This window comes from Juglans regia, chromosome 13 (genome assembly GCF_001411555.2).
Source record: "Juglans regia cultivar Chandler chromosome 13, Walnut 2.0, whole genome shotgun sequence".
NCBI lineage: Eukaryota > Viridiplantae > Streptophyta > Magnoliopsida > Fagales > Juglandaceae > Juglans > Juglans regia.
In genome coordinates, this window is record NC_049913.1 from 13,236,576 (window position 1) to 13,257,611 (window position 21,036).

A 21,036-nucleotide genomic window follows, 5' to 3' on the forward strand; every position below is an offset into this window, starting at 1 on the left:
CATGGGGTTTTTAGGGGAGTCAGGGGGTCAGAGGGCCAATGGCGTCAAAAGAGTCAAGGGGTCAAGGCGCCTAGGGAGTCAGAAGGGTCAGGGAGACCAGGGCGCATAGGATGTCAAGGAGGGGACAGATGCACAAAGGTGTGGCCTTACCTGTAGGGGTGCACGCGGGAAAAGACAATCAAGATAAATAGAGGCTTTCTCCTCTCCATCTAGGGCTAGATCTTCTTCTTCTTCAGTGCTTCTTCTTCCTCTTCGACAATTCCTTCGAACAGGGGAGGTCCAAAGAAGGCATCTTCTCCATTAAACTTATATTCAACATCATCATTGTACAACAAGATAGGAGAGACCATGAGAGACTGTAAACAAGAATATTATAGTAAATTTTTCCTCCCCAAACTCCAGTGAACATAGGCCTAGTGCCAAACCACGTAAATCTTGGTGTCATCTCTCTTTATTTTTCCTACTCTTATTTTCTATTCACCGCCATGGACTTACACACTACTGCCATACAGTCGTATCGGAACACTGCTGAGGGCTCCAAACAATACCGAACGAGGACTAAATCACCTCAGTGGGCCGGGAATGACTCTTTCTCCCATTCCGGTCTGTTGAGCGATTTTTACCATATCAACAATTATTTTTTTAATAATAATATTTTTATTTTTTTTCATTTTTTACAACTACACTATTCATATGTTAATTAATAATTTAATTTATACTTAAAATTATTGTTTCCTAACTAATTTTTTCCTCAACCTAATTATCCAACAAGCACATTTTTTCAATTCTTCTTCTACCCAACAATTACATACACAATTTTTGAAACCAATAAACACATTTGTTTAAATGATTGCAAGAAAATGTTTTGTTCTGTTTGTGATTATTTTCATACAAATGACATTTACTTGTTTCATCTAGACTAACTCTATGATTATTTGGTTCCATGAATGCCAATCACTGCACTTTTGTGCCTACATGAATTATTTAGAATGCTTAATGTTTACTTGACTGCCAAAACCAAAATACGAAATACACATATAGCAAACCACAGAGCACACAAACCAAGCAAACTTCATTTCAGATCTTAATACAGACCAACTTAACAAATCAGATCTTAATACAAACCAACTTATTCTTGAGCATACATTCTGCAGACCACAGAGCAAACCCCATTTCAACAATATGCTTTCCCTACCACCACAGATCAGACCAATTTCGAAAATGAAGCAAACAATATATTTAAAAATGTATCGAATCCAACTTTGACCCAAGCTAACTGAGATATTTGCAGCCAATTGCAGTTGAAAGCTCCAAAAGGGCAATTGGGCTAAGTCCAATACTAGAAGAATCAATTGCTACATGAGGATAAAGATACTGAACATACAGCTGAGGTACAATACAAAGAAAATGTCAAATATTTAACCATTAAAATGTCAGTCAAATATAGACAATAAATTCATAAGAGTTATATCTCACATTAATTAAAATTCATCATTATGGTTAAGAATTTATACAAAAAAATATATAGATCTAAATGGTTCTACTAATATCAATTATATATTTATACAACAAGAATGTCCCTGAAGGATGAGAAATCATAATAGCATGTAGAAACATGTCATAATCATAAACAAGCAAGTACTTAAGGAGGAGGGAAAAAAACAAAGAAATGGCCCAAAGAAAACTAGCAGAATCATTTTAAACCTGTCAAAACTACAAAGGATAGACATTTTTTGTGGCATGAGGCTCATGCACACAAGTTCTCCCTTACCACTTGGGCTACCCACGGGTGGGACAACAAAGTTTTTTCATAGAAATAAACAATATACAATGGATTGGAAGATTCGGAACACAAGTAATTTGGAAACATTTACTTAACAACTAAGGCCTCGTTTGTTTTGGGAAAACATCTCATCTCATCTCATCTAATCATTACAATTTTTCCAACTTCCAATACAAAATAAAATAAACAATTCAACTTTTTCAAATCCCAAAACAAAAATAATATTAAAAAATATACTCTAACAATATTTTATTCAACTTTTTAACTTTAATCTCATCTCATCTCATTTCATCTCCGAAAACAAACGAGACCTTAAAGTGTCTATTCTATAAATTCACTTGGAAAGCACTGGACTTCTTGTTTCCTGTTTCCATTTGCAAAAAAAAAAAAAAAAAAAAGGTGAAAACTTGTGATCTGTAATTTATGTTTAAACTAAAAATATCAAGAGAAAACTTTAAACTTGCAGAGTTAATTCATTCTCAGAATGACAATATTCAACCAAGATATAAAGTCTAAAGTAATATCTAAAAACAAAATCCTTCTATACTTGTTTGAAAAGTTTGGGAACTTCATACTTTTCTTTTCTTTTTACTTGTAGCCAAAATATGAATTTCAAATTGTTATGTATAAAACTTCGCGTGGACATATGTCAAGTATTGAATAAGCTCACCTTAATGATCTCAACTAGTTGATCAACTCCACTTTCACCAGGAAACAAAGGCTGAAAAAGAAGTTGGATTCAAAACATTAACAATAGAATATTCAAGGCAACTGTAAAACATGGCCAAGTATCCATATAAACTCAAGTATTAATCTTTTTTTTTTATATATAAATTAAACACAAGTATCAATCAATCTATCCAAGAACTAATTCAGCCATCACACAACCAGTAGACCATATATCTATTGCAGTTGTGTACTCGGTGGCACCAAAGATGAGCTCAGGAGCACGATAATATCTTGAACAAATGTAAGAAACATCAAGTTCTCCTTTCACCTAATAAAATGCAAAAGGAGCTACTCTCAAAGCAAATAAAAAAGACACAACCATCAATGGCAAAAGTGAAATGAAAGACTAACCAACACTTTTGCACTCCCAAAATCACAAAGTTTCAGTTGATGCGTATGGGGATTGACCTGGACAGTGACCAATTTCAAGTGTGAAAATTGAAGGAAAAGAGATATCCTGAAATGAACATATTTAAAGACACCAACAAATTCAACTTATTTTATTGCAAGAAAAATGCTCTCAGTTTGGGTGCTTAGAAAAATGCAAGAAAATAGCCTCAAGCAGTGATTTCCTAGATTGGACAGTGATTTCCTCGACCCCTGAAGAGCAATTTACTCGAACGACATCACTAAGATTTCCTCGTGCTCTTCAAGCGCGATTTAGATGGAGAAGAGTGAGTTTATGAGGTTGGGTTTAGCGAAACCTAAATAAAAAATGGAGAGAAGGGGAGAGAGGGAGTGTTGGGTTGTAGAGGGAAGAGATAAAGAGAGAGAAAGAGAAATGAAAGAGAGAAAATGGAGAGGAAAATTTGAAAGGGAGAAATTAAACTTCTTTTTGGATTCATGGGTGAAAGAAATGGGAGAAAGGGACTTGAGAGGAAGAATCGAAATTACAGGCGAAAATGGGAAGAGTAGTTGGAAGAAGTGATTTTGTAATAAAAAAATAGGGATAGATAATGAATAGTGAGTCTTCAAATATGAAGATGAAAATAAATTTCTTGTAGCTCAAAATTTGAGTTTTTATCTTTACCGAATCCAATGCCAACGTTTTAAACCCCTAATTCATCAAATTTTAGAGATTATTTTATTTTACCGAAATCGATGTCAGTGCTCTAAGGTTGTGTTTAGTTGCAAGACTTAACTGAGTTCAGTCTAATTTTAAACTGAATCTAACAACTAAACACCCAATTTTTAAATTATTAAACCCATCTCAAATCAAAAGATTCTTACTCGTGGGACCCACAACTTTTTTCAACTTTTCATAAAAAATATTAAACTCATTTTAACATCCAAACACACTTTAAACTCAGTTTAAATGGGCCCCACGTAACTCTCTCAACTGCTTAATTTACTACTATTTATAAAGAACTAAACTCAACTCAACATCCAAACGTAGCTTTACTATAGCTGAAAGCTTCAACTCTTCTATTGTACTGAGTCCAATGCAGCTCATTTAAAGACCACGAAGTTCATATTTTGACTTTTCAGGAGTGTTAGCCAGGCCGATGCGGATGATCTAAAGCAATCCGCGTAATGAATTCTTCTATCAATGATACTAATAAAGACCAATTATGAAATAAATCTAATTATTTGGTATTATTTTTCAATTTATTTTATTTTCTTTACTATATTAGTTTAGGAAAATGATAGGGACGCTAATATTATGGTATTCTTTTAAGAAATATTAGTATTATTTAATTCAACGCCATAAATTAAACATGATCTAAAAGAAAATTCAAAAATAACATTTTATTAGAGAATTGTGTAAAAATTGTGTATCTTTATATGTATACTAGTGGAGGCGTAACGTGCAATGCACGTTTGCTTAGTTTGATTTTTTAACTGTTTTGCAGAAATTTGTACAAAGAAATATTAAACAAAGTTAAACAACAAGATAAATTATAAACTTGTTTTTTTATTATCATCATTGTAGTTTTGGGCCATATTGGACAGGACCAATTGAGACAACATTGAAATTTTTATGTTGTTGTTGGTTGAATTTGTCTGGATCTGCTGTAAGTTGAATCATCTACTGTTTTTCTAAAGCTTGTAATGTCATGTTTTCTATAAATGGTAAATGCTCCTGTATATTAAATATTTGATAAGATTAAATAATCAATAAATGTATGAATAATTTGCACATAGAACAAAATTGAAAACTGCAAAAATAACACTATTTTTTAGAAGTAATTTAATTATATTATTAGATTTTTTAAGTTTAGAGATTCAAGTTATTATTTATGATTTATATGTTAATTGTTGTAATATATAGTTAAATTATTTTATAGAAAATGTAAGAGTTATCTTAAAGTACAATTAAGTATATTTTGTTGAAAAGGAAAAAAAAGTAAAAATGAAAAATGTTACCTCTCCAGTGTGATTCATGAAATCAATTGTTGTGCAACCTTATGCCTCCTCTGCAAGTTCGCCAAACATAACTACAGTTAATTTTCTTGTCTCATCATCAAGCTCAACATATGCTCGACAACTACAAATAATGAAAATATTGTTTTTTGTTAGGGTCAACAAAAATTACATAGAAAAATTTTTTTTGAATGAATTATTAAGTAGTAAAGTTTGAAGAATATATACCGTGGTTGAGCAACACTTTGATGTTTGCAGTGATAACAAAGAAAACTTTCATTTTGGTCATACCCAGTTCCTTTGTTACAATTGATGCAAGACATGTAAAAGAATATTTGGCGCAAGTTGATGATGTTTATCTTTGCTTTGATCCAGAATTTTATTTTCTGTATTATATTAGAAATAATATTTTACACAACAAGAATGAATAAGAATGTAAAAATGTCACTAAGAAAAGTATTTTACTTCCATTGGTTGTAAACTTTTCAGCAACGCAGCAACATCACAATTTTGTATTATTTCTCGAACACCAACCGATGATAAGGATGTGAATGGATATTTCAAAGATTTTGCAATGATACTTTCAAGTATTGAATCATTAATTACCGCCCTTAAAAATTAAAAATGATACTTAATTTAAAAATGGGAAAATAAAGTTTAGATCTTCAATGTATGTACTTAAGTAATTTAAGATTAATTAATATTAATACAGTTGTGTTATTTTTAATGAATTAGTAAAAGCGAAATATAGATTTATAACTGTTGATAGAAATATACTAATGAAGAATTGGTTAAATATGGATTACCATCTTTGCAATGATTCTGCCTCAGGAAGAAGAGGATTAACTGTAAATACACTTGTTGGTCGAGATGAGATAGATAACCCTATATTGTAAATACATATAATTATTAGTTAGAAAATATATAATTCAAAAGAACATTTAAAAATGTTAATCATTAAAAGTACCATTATAAGACCGAACCCTTAGCTTTGTTGCAAGTATGATTGGTTTTGTTTCTATTATCTCAGAAATTTCTTGGCATTCGTCTTGGACAAAGCGGCCCCACATTGTTAAGTAGATGGGATTCAGACTATGACATATAAAATAAAAGAATCAATAGAAAATTTTAAAAATAAAGATTGCAAAGTAATTTTAAAATGTTAAAGTGAATGAATTTGTTTTACCTCTGATCTATAACATAGATTTCTTGAATTACAGCTGGTCCATTTGTTAATGTTATCTCTCTTGGTGGCTTTATATGAATGGCAATCGTTAAAAGGTTTGATTAATAAGGTTTAAATTATTAGTTTGTTATTAATAAAAAATTTCAAAAGAAAATAATAAATTACCTATTTCTGCAATCGAGTCTTTATAAGGATCTAACTCTTCGATAGGAATGAGATTGTACTTTGGCATTCCTACTTGATCTTCATTCTCTGACACTTCTTCGATTATTATTTTGGAATTTAGAATCCATTGATATTCATGACTTTCAATTCTATATCTGGGATCCAATAGCTTAACATACGTGTTTGTAATATAATAAGATCGAAAAATCTGTAGAGAATCATCCCGTGATTCAATATCTTTATCAAACAACGTTGCTTGGACCCGATTTTCCTGTATCACAAGGGAAAGTATAAATAATTATTTTTATGATAAAATATTGTTACATAGAAGGTAAAAGATATATATAAAAAAATATAATGATTTTTTTATTGTAAAAAGAAGGATACTCACAAAAATAAATGAAGTGCCTCTTGATCGACCAATGTCAAATTTTGGTATTTGACTGGTGAGTGTTGCCAAATTCGTTTGGGGGATTTTTCAGCCACCAGCGTTTTTATCTTCCAGTTTCTTGTGGTTAGAGAAATATCTTTAATTGATTTATAAATAGTCCTCATTTTGAAAACTGTCAACCTAGAAACAAATTAAATGTATAAGTATAGTATATCAAATATACAGTTAATTAAAGTGCATACTAAAAAGGAAAAGAAAAGAACTTTTTTTTTTATTGATTGACAAAAAGAAATTAGTAAAATATGCAACAAAAAAAAATGTAATGAACATTTTATTTATTTGCAATGGTTAAAAAAGAATTTTACAATTTTATTTAACTGCATGTATAGTATCAATCAGAAGCTACTAATGTTAACAATTCCGTATAAACAATATTTTTTGTGCGATTTTTTTTTTATTCTTCAGCTGAGATTGGCCTTATTAAAATCTTGATTGTAGAAATAGTCTTAGCTCTTGATAAAGCCACATATAATTGTCCACGTGAGAAAACTGGATGAGACAAATATATCTCAACAAAATCCAATGTTTGTCCTTGTGATTTGTTTATACTCATTGCAACGCTTAATTTAACAGGGAATTGAGTTCGCTTGAATGAGAAACCACTATTTTCATCATGATTTGGTAAGAATAGGATTTTTGGAATAAAATTTTTTTTCCCACTGTGATGACCAACAGCAATTTCTGCATGAATCATGTTATGATTAAAATTGTGGCAGATAAGTCGTGTTCCATTGCATAATCCTTCTGAAGGGTTAATGTTTCTGAACAACATAATTGGACAATTTTGTTTCAGTAATAACTCATGAGGAGGAAGTTCATTAGGTGTTAGAGTATTCAAGAAATCTTCTATAACTTCATGTTCAAATGCATCAATTGATTCATCAAAGCTGTAATATCGTTTTAGCTCCCCGAAAAATTTCTGAATTAACAAAGTGTTTATTTCATCAACATAAGCATTCTTTGGTGTCAATATAACTCGATTCATCATGGTTGAAATGTTTACCGAATAATCACAAATATCATGAAAAACAGCATCCACCAAATGATTCAAATAAGTGGCATCATTTTCATATGGGATTAACATGGTTGCAGGAATTCTGACAAGTTCATCAATTGTGATTGGTGGCATCTCATTGCCTAATTCTAATATATATTTTGAAAAGTCTGGATTTAATCTTGCACGCATATTTTCAGTTAAATGAAACTTTGTCAATGTTGGCCATAGGTAAGAAGAAACCAAGCTAGCATCAATTTGTTGTTGTCTTGTGCCTTTTTGAACCATAGGTAGAATTTGATGAAAATCTCCACCAAACACAACAACATTTCCACCAAAAGATAGTTCTGAATCATTAATGTCTTTCAACATTTTATCCAATGCTTCTATGATTTCTTTTCTTGACATAGGAGTTTCGTCCCATATAATTAATCTTACTTTTGTAGCAGTTTTGCAAGTCTACTTTGTTTACTAACACCACATATGACATTTTTGTTAATATCTAACGGTATTTTAAACCGTGAATGTGCAGTTCGACCTCTAGGTAAAATTGATGCAGCAGTACTAAATGAAGCAGTTGTAAGAGCCACCAATTGTTTTAATCTTATTATTGCAATGAGTGTTTTATATAGGAATGTTTTCCATGTTCCACCAGGTCCATCAATAAAGAATGCAACAGTTTCGTTCGATAAAACTTTTCTCAAGACAGAATTGTAAACATTATGTTGTTCACTATTGAGTAGTGTTGATGCAATAATATCTTCTTTGGAGATTGGAACAGCCAATTCATCATCAATTTCTCCAAACAAAAATTCATTTTCATCAAAATGAATATTTTGGTTAATAAGATGGAATGAATTAATGTCTCTACCCATCGATTCAAGTATTGTGGAAATGGAGCGCAAAACTTCTGTCCTAACATTCAATGAAGAATGTTCAATCAATTGTAAATCAGTTGACATCTCTTGTTCAAAACGTTCCCAAAGATTTCTTGGATTGATGGGATTACAATAAACCAAAATTTTTGCGAACAGTCTTCTCAAATTGAAAGATATTTGATAGAGAGAGGCTTCATATAAGCATTCTTCTAAACTATTATCTCTCTGTAATAAACTGTACATAGTAGCTGCTTCACGAAATGTAGGAGCCAAAACACCATTTACTGTTTTCAGATCATCAAATAATAAAGGAGTTCTTATATGATTTAATAATATCCAAAGATAATACATTTCTCCTTCAAAATGATTTGTTGTAACAATTCGACCTATCACAATTTATTTTTTTCGAACAGTCCACATTTTATACTGTTGGCTCCACACATAAAACTATGGGAATTCTTTATATAACAATTTTCTGGCATTCACATCAACTTGATTTGTTGCGAAAAATTCTGTTAACATTGATTTTTCAGAAAGATCAGAGTTCACTACATTGACTAAGTTTTCATGTGTTCGAAAAGCCACTTGGTGTTGATTTTCAAGAAGTAAGTGCAAACTATAAACTGCTGGATATACCTCATTGACAATAAACCTAAATATTCTCCAGATGGCCTCTGGTGGAGCAATTTATCGAGCTGATTGAAACCGTTCAATTTCATCAACTTGTTGATTTGATTGTTTAGAAACCAAGTTGAAAGCAATACGATCATGACCCTTATAAATATATTTGTAAAGATACTTAACTGCTTTTATTATAGAACATATTTCAACGTTGATATGACAGTCAAACATCGCAAGCAAGTAAGGATTGTATGGAACAACCCAACGATTATCCAAATTGCGACCTTTAATTTTAACTATTCTTCCATTGTTTTAACGCTTATATATTGGGAATCAATCATTTCCAACAATGGTGTTTGACACAAACTGTTTCAGATAATTATTCTTGCAGCAACTATTTTTTTTCATGCATACATTTGTTGGATTTAGAATTCCGCACGGTCCATACATCATATGTTTAACAACAGTTGTATGTAGATGTAGATTTTTGTCTTTGTCGAGCAATTCAGCGGAGACAATCTTATCAAAAGATTCTGGTGCATATAACTTCCAATCTTGACGCAATATAATCAAAAAATGCGCATGTGGAAGTCCTATTTTTTGGTGTTCAATAACGTAAACATATGTCGAAACTTTTTCAAATATCTCCCGCTTGAATAGCTGATACTTTAGCTCTTCTAATTTTGCTCTGAAGATTCGAGTAATTAAATCAGGCCGATTTTGATTTTTCATGTGGTTGCAATTCATTTGAAATTTCTTTCCAATTTGGGTTGTATGTAATTGTCAAAAAAACATCTGGTTTGCCGTACCGTTGAACCAAAGTCATCGCTTCCATATACTTTTTTGGCACATCCCTCGGATCTCGAATAAAAGATGAAGGCAGAATCACACGCTTCCTAATTCTAGAAGCATTTGTCTCCCCAAGATTGACGCTATCAACAATACCTTGATATAATTCAAATCGAATATATTGTTGATTGCTAAGAAAATAATCTAATCTTGATGTTTCAATCTTAACATACATATCAACAACAAATTGTTGAAGAAGCCGACCAGATAGTAGGAGGATGGATTTGATATTTTCTCTGATTTGTAACTTGTAGCAATAATATTCGCGGCATGAAACAATTGAATCTTTTATTTTTTTCCTTAATACTACAAAAAAATAAAAAATAATTTAGAAAATTTCATTCCTAATGTGTAAATTGTGGGCTGTTATATAAAAAACGTAATGTAAAAAATTTAGCCTTCTTGTTCTCTTGTAAGTAATTCTTCTACAGATGTTGATCGATGATGATCAATTGATCGGACTGTGCAATTATTAGCAGATACAGATGGAGTTATTTTGTTAATTCTTTGTATACCTTAGTGCCATCCAATATCGCTAGGTGTTAATTGTTCTAGATCATCATTTTCAACCCAAATTGCAGCAACTTCTGATGATGTTGGGGCATTAAATACCCGTTGATCTAATCCAGGATCTAATCTTATACAAATTTTCTGATATTCTAAATCTGGTTGATTATCAATAGATCGAAAAAATATGGAATATGGATTTACATGAAGAATATTCATGAGCTGAGCAATAATTGATGAATCCATTCTAACTGAATCAAGAATGCGATTTTCAAATTCATGTTCCGTATTATAGAAATACAGCTGCAAATTAGAAGGTCGACCATTTGAATGAACCAAATAAGAAAGGTAGTGATGGATTTGACCTTGAGCTTGAAATGTGTAAATTCCACTATTTCTTCGACATAAATTTCTGTCAAATTTCACTCCAAACGATGTGAAAGCAAATTTGTTGTTGTATGTTCGAATGTATGCTTGGAATTGTACAGATTCAGGAGTGTTTGAAACAAACAAACTATAAAGTTGATCTAGAACATCATTTGCAACTAAAAAAATTGACCCATCAGCACAACAAAAATTGTTTGTCTGATGAAAGAATCTCTTTGCTTTACAATGCTTACAATGTGGCACACCCGGCAAATAATTAACTTCATATGGAATATTCTGTAATATTTGTCTATGCACATAAATACGAGAACGTGATACACCTATTACATTGAGATAAAATGATGACAATGGAATAAAGTTGATTAGAATTAGATGAATGATTTTTGCTTGGATTGATGATTTACATATGGTTAAAAGCAAGAACATAATGTCATAAATAAATCAATTCTATTTTGATTCATTATCGAGAAGATTTTTTGATCGAGTCTTTTGAGAAGGTGATTGGATTTGATCAATATAAAGAGCCTATTCTGGAGAAAAAAAATCATTGTTGAATAGAAATAATATGATCAGATACGATAAAAAAGATGTTATATTAGTAAACCTATGGAATTGTATGTTGTTCAGAAACCTCTACTGTTTCTGTCAAGGCATTTGCTGATTTTCGTGTCAACAAATCCACAGAGTAATTCAAACTGCTAGAAGGATCCAACAAAATATTTAATTATGTAGATCCTTCTGAATCTGTCTCAATAATATTGACAGCTGGAGGAACATTTGGCTCTTGTGAGGGGGTCATTCCAACAATGTCAACATCTTTATTGGAGATTTGGTATCTTTTTCGTCGAGATTGTTGAACATTATAATTTTGATCATTGCTAATAGATTGAATATGAATTGATATAATCAATTGATCATTGCTAATAGATTTGATATGCCATCAATTGATATAATCATTTGATCAGCATCAGATGACATTGAATCTTTTAGCTCAATCACATTCCATTTAGCAGCTTTCCTTTGAGCATATCTTTCTCTAGCTTTTTGTCGATGTTTAGCTTTTTTCTTTTCAAAACAATCTTTATACAAGATTTTTTTTTGTTGATTATTTTTTAGAAGCTTCAAAAACATGTTTCTAAAATTTAAATTTAAGGGAAATTTTTTACAATTTATTGCTATAATAAATATTTTATAATTAACCAATAAAATCTTACCGCTCATTATATCAAGAGAGCAAACCACTGCCTGGAAAATTGCAAATTGCAAATTGCAATAAAACCAAAAGCTAACGAACCAGTGATCACGATTTAATGTAAAATCCTCAACTAACAATGTAGTTTAGATTCTCTAAAATGTCTACTCATTCCAACCTTGAACAATACATAATAAATATGTCTAAACATATAAAACTTGAACTAATATTATTTGAAAATATAAAAATAATTGGCAAATAAATATTATAGATTCAAAAATGCATTGAAAAAAAAAAGAATTTATAATAAATGATATAAAAGTACTTACAGTTTCTTTTCCAGAAGGAAACAATATTTTCTTGAATTTGAATCTTCTGATTCAGAAAATAAACCTTGTTTTTCAAAAACAAAAAATGTTATTTATGAAAGGATATTTTCTTTATAATATAAAAGAAAGGAAATTCTTTAAGTTCTTATAAATAATTTTGAAAGCAAATAATACAAAAAATATTTATACAGAAATTAAAAAAGAATTGAAAAATAAAAGTTTAAAATATACTTTTAAACTAATCTAAAATATTTGTTCCTAAAATATCAAATCCAAAACAGGAAAAATATTTCTTTGTTATTGTGAAAAAAGAATATATAAATTATTTTTTAATTTATTATGGAAAAATGATATAAATTATGCAACTTTGAAAGTATTAGTCTTTTATGGGATTATTAATTGTTTGTTGCAATTAAAAATTTGCGATTAAAATATAAATATTTTGTTGTTACAAAAAAACGAAACCTACAATTTTAATTTTCTATATTGTCATAATTAATTTTGAAAACTAACAATCAAACATATATGTACAAAGAATTTAAAAAATTTAAATTTAAATCTATTCTTAAATTAATCTAAAATTTTTATTTTTTTAATATTAAATCCAAAAGAGAAAAAATATTTCTCTACTATTGAAAAAAAAGAATATTACAAAAAATAAAAAAAATGACTTAAAGTTTCTCTGGACTGTAAATAAATAAAGTAATCTAACTCTTTTAAAATGTGTGCTAATTTTAACACTAAACAATACATAACAAGTATGTTTAAGCATTTAAAACTTGAACAAATATTATTTCAAAATAAAAAAATATTTGACAAATGAAAAAATATATAAATCGAAAAAAGCAAGAAACAAATGAGACAATTTGTACAAAATAACAAAAAAATACTTACAGTTTCTTTTCTAAAAGATAACAATATTTGGTTGAATTGAAATCTTCGAAATCAGAAAAAAAAAACCATATTTTCTTTAAAATAAAAAAATTGTTATTTTTGGTTGAGAATATTTTCTTTATGATTTTATAAAAAAAACATTTAAGGTTTTATAGTTAAATTTGAAAGCAAGCAACAAAACAAAAATTTAAAAACATTTAAAAAAGAATTAGAAAAATAAAAGATCAAAATCTATTTTCAAATTAAATATCAAAATAAAAATTCTAAAAGAATTTATGTTTTGAAATATCTAACGCCAAGAATAAAAAAAATAAATTAAATTTATAAAACTTGAAACTTTTTATGAAATACAACTTATTTGATAAAGTTCATAAATGAAAATTAAAAATAATTTAAAAATAAAATTGATCATGTACTTAATAAAATAATTTTGGAATCAAACATGTAAATGGTTAAATTATTATTATTAAAAATGACAGTAAATAATAACAGTATATTGCTTTGTTGAGATGGTCACATTTTGTTATTGAATTTAAATTTGTTTCGATTTTTATCTATGATCAATACATTTCTTTTAAATAAATTAATTTTATACCAATAACATCAATAAATCGTCTCTAACCATTGAGTTATTATGGTTGATAACGACGGTAAAGAAGTTGTTACGATTGGCCACAAGCAAAGTTGTAAGATATAAACGCCAAATAGAAAATAAGAATTACATAACAAAATTCTAAGATATAAACGTATAATTGAAAATAAGAATTATACAGCAACACAAATATAACTTTCCACAAAATGTCTTCCAAATAATAAAACAAATTTCCGTTGAGCACAAAATATAGGATTAGGATTTAAAATTTGTTCACTTTTCCCGACAATTTTAACTTTAATGAGGAGAAATCACCTTAATCTTATTTTAAATTCCTCTAACAACTTATAAAATTCACAAAATTATTCTTAAGAAAAATATATGTTTGTTCGAAAATTAAAAAAAAAAAAACATATTTCAAGAAACCAACAACTTTAGAAACAGTACTCCTAACAGTATTTTATAACTGTTGTTCATAATTTTGTCACATAAAAATACATAATGTCCACTCTTAAAAATAAGTCACATAAAACTTTCCAATTTAAAACAAAATGAAATTTGTCCTAAATAAAAAAATTTATAAAATAAAAGTGTCAATGGTATATTACAAATTTCAATTTCAATTTGTTAAGAAGAATTTGTAAAGTCAAAGAATGAACCAAAAAAAACAAAAAAAAATTGTGAAATGTTTAAGTGGCATGAATAGTTGATGGAGGGACTAATTTCAAAACCCAAAATCAGACAAGTTATAAAAAATGTTTAAGTGAATAAGATAGTTCAGGACTATACAGATTGTAGAAGTGCTTTATAAATAAAGCAAGCATTGATCTATGCAAAATAATTTTTTGGCCTACTCTTGCAAATGTTAAAAAATCATTTTATGAAAAAAAAAATTGTAAATATTTTAATGAAATTTACATGAAACAGGGAGCAAATCATAATGGAATTTACATTTTAGTTTCACCAAAAGTTGGTTTTAGTATCACTTTTTCATCCTAGTGTAACATAAACCACACTTTTCTAAAGCAGTTGTAAGAAATTCACATTAACAAAATTTTAAGTTTGTTGAAGAAAAAATTTTAACTTGAAATAATTTGTAAATTCTTGATTCCACATAGAAATGATTAAAAAAATATTCCTGAAAAATTAAAAATTTTAATCGAAATTGAAAAAAGTTAAACATTAAATAATTTTTTTATTTTTTTAAAGATGTTTACTGATGACTAATTAGAAATACAACAGGAATTAAGAAAAACGAAACCATCTGGTACATTGGGCTGTAAAAACAAAAAATTAAAACAATACCAATAAATGCCATTACAGATGCATTGAACAAAAGAAGCAATTATTCAATTGCGACGAAAATCATTATAATTGCTAAAGCTCATTATAATTGCATTATAGAAAACACTGAGAACATTCTTCCATTGCAGGAAAATGAACCTCTAAATGAAAACTGTTTAGCTATGTTTTGTGATAGTTCTAAACAGCAAGACGAGTGTCAATTTGAGTTCACAAGTGAATAAACAAAGGAATTTTAATTGACATATTCTTGCAATGGAGGAACATCCCAAATGTTCAAGTAATTCCATTATAACATTAACTCTTGCATTATAATATATAACTAATATAACCGTCGTACAAATAATAAAATAGATATTTCTTCTAAAATCTGCTTAGTAAAAAACATTACCAAGCAGATTTTTACAGATTAATAACATTAATTTGAAACACCCTAAACTTCTACAGTTGCAGCCAGGTTTTCTTTTATGCAACCCAATCTTTTACATAAAAATACCAAATAAACAATCAATCTCTCATCCAGCATAAAAGTAAGATTGTTTATACATTTTTCCAGAATGCCATAAATTATTATATCACAACTTAAAGAACCCAGTAACTGGAAGATTTGTAAAATTACAATTATATCACTGAGGCATAAATAATAATGCCTAAAACTGATTTTACCTACCAAATGACGCAGGGGATCATTGATAGGAAAACAAAATGGACAAAAACTCAAAAATTAGTATTCATTTCTTTCATGCCTTTTTTGAATGTTTGGACATGTATAAAAAATTTTAGGATATGACTTTTTAGTAGTATAAATGGTAAAATAAAAAGGAAAAGCTGAGCAATTAATTTAAGCTACTATATAAAAATCTCTCATTGAACCCAACATTATTGAGCAGATATGATTCTTTTGACATCATTTATTTTTTGCCACGGTTAAATAATCATGATTTTTATAAACAATCCAATCAGAACCTTAAACCATAATGTTGTCTTCTCTCATAGGTTTAATGAAAAAGTACGCAAAGCCATGGAACGTCATGACTGGATATTAGCAAGTTAAAGATGTAAAGTAAAGAAAATTACACAAAGACAATGCCTTCTAGATAACATAATCTTTTGTAACCATTGATAATAAAAGGTCATAAAACAAAGAAAAATTATATAATATGTTAAACATATTTGTATCATATAACTATAGATACAAAATTAAAGAAAATAATATAAAAGATTTTAATATTTTGAAAGTATATAAGATGGAAGCAATGGTTTGTCCTCAACAAACAAACCCAACAACATACAATCTTGGAAGCAGTGAGTATAAAAAAAATAAAAATATTGAGATTCACCAATACAAAACTTCCAACCATGCTAGAAAAAAAAAAAAAAACTTAAATTCAGAACACCAACGAATGAAACTTGTATATATATACAAAGAGAAAAATCATTTCAATATTAAACCAAAAAGTAACAAACAAAATAGTTAAAAATTAGGAATAACAACAATATATACATTTACAATAAAAACATAATATTCACTATAGGATCTGAAGTATATTCAAATCGAAACATCTACATAAAAAACACCAACGCCAACATAACAACAACATCTAATCTGTTTAAATATCAAACTAAAATTAAGTTCAATTAAAGAAACATTTAATGTAACACAAACCTTAAATGAACAGACCACGCAAACAGTACTTCAATCTTGCTTGCACCAAAGATAAACAAATTAGAACAATTAAAAGCAAATAAGAAAGGAAGCAAATTTCAGAACCAAGTCAACACAAGCCAAAAAGAACACCACAAAGATGTCAAACAACAAAAATGTATAGAAACATGCACAAAGATCTTCAACCATAAAAAAGAAGAGATAAACTGTGGCCTAACATATAAATAATGGAATCTAAAAAAAAAAAAAAACTGAATAAAACCTCAATTTTCAAAACTACAAGTATTTAGAAATGAACTGTACACAACAGAGAAACAACAAAAAATATTGAGGAACTTTAACAACAGAAAATGCACACACAACACAAATAAATTTTTCCTATTATGAGTAGATAATAAGGGAGAATGATCTTGAATAGATCTCTAAATTTTAGCCTAATTACTTAACTGTCACAAACTCCTCGACCTTGACAATTCTCAAAGCCGAAGAGACTTAGAGAGTTAACCAATTTGACAGACATTTTTTCAAGATAATTCTCCCATATTATCTACAAGACAGAAAGTTTTAAACATTGTTTGATAAAAGAAGAGATAAAAAGTGGCCTCAGATATAAATAAAAAAACGTTTAAAAAAAACTGAACAAAACTTCATTTTTCAAAACTACAAGAAATCATCGCTAAGTATTCACAACAGACAAACGATAAAAAAATATCGAGGAACTTTAACAATAAAAGGTACAAACTGATAACACAAATAACCAGATTAACAAACGTGAATAGAACAACATAACCAAACATTAAACCAAGAAAGAAAATATTCAAATGCAAAAATTTAACAAATCAAAAATAGAATAAAAATTTCCCGTGGTCTCAGACTGGAGCTACATCACAAAAGAAACAGATAAACCGTGGTCTTAGACAATAAATGGAATGTAAAAAAAAATGAATAAACCTTCGTTTTTGAAAACTTCAAGTATTTAGAAATGGACTGTATACAAACACTACAAAAATAACTTGTGGTCTCAAACAAAAGCTATATCACAAAAGAAAAGAGATAAACTGTGATCTCAGCAAATAATGGAATGCAAAAAAGAAAAAAGAAAAAAAACAAAAAGCATAAAAGTTCCTTTTTCAAAATTGCAAGTATTTAGAAACGGACTCTACAGAACAAAGAAATGTCAGAAAAAATTGAGCAACTTTAGAGACAAAAGGGAGAAACACAACACAAATGACCAGTGGTCTCAGACAAAAGCAACATAAAAAAACAACACAGATAAACCGTGGTCTTACATATAAAAAATGAAAAGTAAGGAAAACATAGATGAATAAAACTTGTTTCTTAAAACTACAAGTATTTACAAATGAACTCCACACAACAGATACATCACAACAAAATGGAGGTACATTTAACAACACAAGATATCGTAAAAATGAATGTCAAGATTATATATACCACGAAAAAAATAAATAAATATCACCGAAAGAAAATTTCATATACAGTTTTTCAAGAAAAAGGGAGTACATCATCGACCTCACAATGAAACTGAAAATATGAAACGGTAATAAATACAATCTGCAACGCATAGAAACAAACCGTAATAAATCCAATGGCAAAAAAACACAGCACAAATTGCATTGAAACATAAAACGGAGGGGGGGAGGGAAATTACTGTTACGTTAGTGTACTTTAAAACTCCAAATCTAACCTTGGATTTTTAATACAAAACCCTTGACCAAAAAAAAAAACATTGAGAATAGAAGAGCGATGTTATGTTTGGTATAGTCAATAAAAAAGAAAACAGCAGAAGAGAATAGAAAGTAAGGTAGTATTTGATAAATGATATATAACATTTTATAGAAGTGTGGTCATAAAGTAAGAATCCAGAAGGAACGATGCATAAAAACAAAAGTATTAAACCAAGATAAGACTTTTGCATAGAAAATACAAATCAAATTATTCAAATCTCCTTTTTGCCATCCCCAATACAATGACAACACAAAAACCCAAACAATCAACCCATACTCGGAAGCTGACAAACAGTTCAAACAGATCTAGAAAAAGACAAAAAGATATTTCAGAAGCTTCCTTGTGCACTCAAATTCAGAAACTGCATGTCACATACATATAAAAATGAAATGAGAATGTACCAACCAAACCAAAAAAGAACAGTACAACCAACAAAACAAAAGGAACCAAGAAACAAAAAACTCTGAAGCTGACAAGCAGTTCAGACAGATCTAGAAAACGACAAAAAGATATTTGATGAGCTTCCTTGGGAACTCAAATTCAAAAACTGAATGTCACATACATATAAAAATAAAACGAGAATGCACCAACCAAACCAAAAAAGAACAGTAAAACCAACAAAATAAAAGGAACGAAGAAACTAAAAAGCTGTCAAATTGAATATTAAAAAAAAAAAACATTCAAAATCAGAATGTAGCAAGGAAACCAAAAAACAACAGCAGAACTAACAAAAGAAAAAGAAACCAAAAAACAACGGCAGAACCAACAAAAGAAAAGGAACTAAGAAACAAACAAGCTATCAAATTGAATATAAAAAAAAAAAATCTTGGAAACTACATAAAAATATCTACATGATTATTGAGGTGAAATCTCAAAAATACAATTCTCGAAACCACCAACAATAACCAGTGGAGTCATCAGAGCACCATTAATGCATTGACCAGAAGATGCCACATCCATTTAAAATAGAACCCCCACTCTGTATATATGTAATAGGTAAACATATAACCATAAAAAAACAAAAAACTAGAATTAAAACAATTACCTAAAATCTACAAACAACAATACTAACAAAAGGCATAACTTTAATAAAAATTCCTGAAAAAAAATATTACATCATTGACCACGGAATCAATACTTAGAGCCATAAGCAAATACAGCAAATCCCTAAACAACATTGAACCACCACCACAATAATAGGACGAATAAAATACAGGAAGAACACGAATTGCTCTTCGCCAAAACAAAGTGCATCATTGACCACGGAATCAAACCGAAAATAACAAAAAATGTAAATTTACTGAAACTAAAACAAACCAAATGAAGCGCATCATTGACCACGTGATCAAAACAAAAAAAACTTCAAACCCTTCCAAAACCAGTAAAAAAACCTCAATGCACCAAAAAAAAAAAAAAAAAACACACGACGAACCCAAAAAAAGCCGAAACCGTTCAAACTCTTACAAAACCAGCAAAAAAACCTCAACTTTGAACTCGCAACAACATTCCCACCGAAACAAAACCGCAACTTTCAATTCACAAAAAATCGCAACTTTCAACCTGCAAAAAATAGCAACTTTCGTAAAAACCATTCCTATTCGACAAGCACCACCGAAAGCGCAACCCAAACGTCCCAAACAAACCAACACAACACAAAGAGCTATACACAGAAAACGGAAAGGCAAAATGAAAAGCAAGGTAAACGTTCAAATCCGACCAAAATGCACCACCCAAAACCCAAAAAAAACACACAAGATACACCCAAAAAAATCCCAAACCCTTTAACTTTCAACCCAAACCAACAAAAAAAAAACTCAACTTTGAACTCACAACAACATCCCTACAGAAACAAAACCTCAACTTTGAACTCACAAAAAAGCACAACTTTCAACCCTGAAAAAAACCAAACTTTTGGAGAAATCCTTCTTTTCGACAAGCACCATCGAAATGGCAAAATGAATAAAAACCCAGACATCCGAAACAAATCCACATAGCACCAAGATCCATAAGCTGAAAAAGGAAAGACAAAATGAGAAGCAAGAGAAACGTTCCAAACACCTTCAAACTGACCAAAATGCACTACCAAAAATACCAAAAAAAGGCACAAAGCACACCCAAAAAAATCCGAAACCGTTCAAACTCTTCCAAAACCAGAAAAAAAATCTCAACTTTGAATCCAAACCAGCAAAAAAACCTCAATTTTGAACCCACAATAAGATCCCCACAAAAACAAACAAACCCACACAGAGAGCAAACCAAAGGTTTCAAACAAACCCACACAAAAAACTACACGAAAAGAACAGCAAAGAAGGAGAAGACAAAATCTAGAGAAAGAGACACAAAAGACCAAACACAATGAACGGATGAAATGCCAAAATCAAAAGCTACCCAAGCGTCCAAA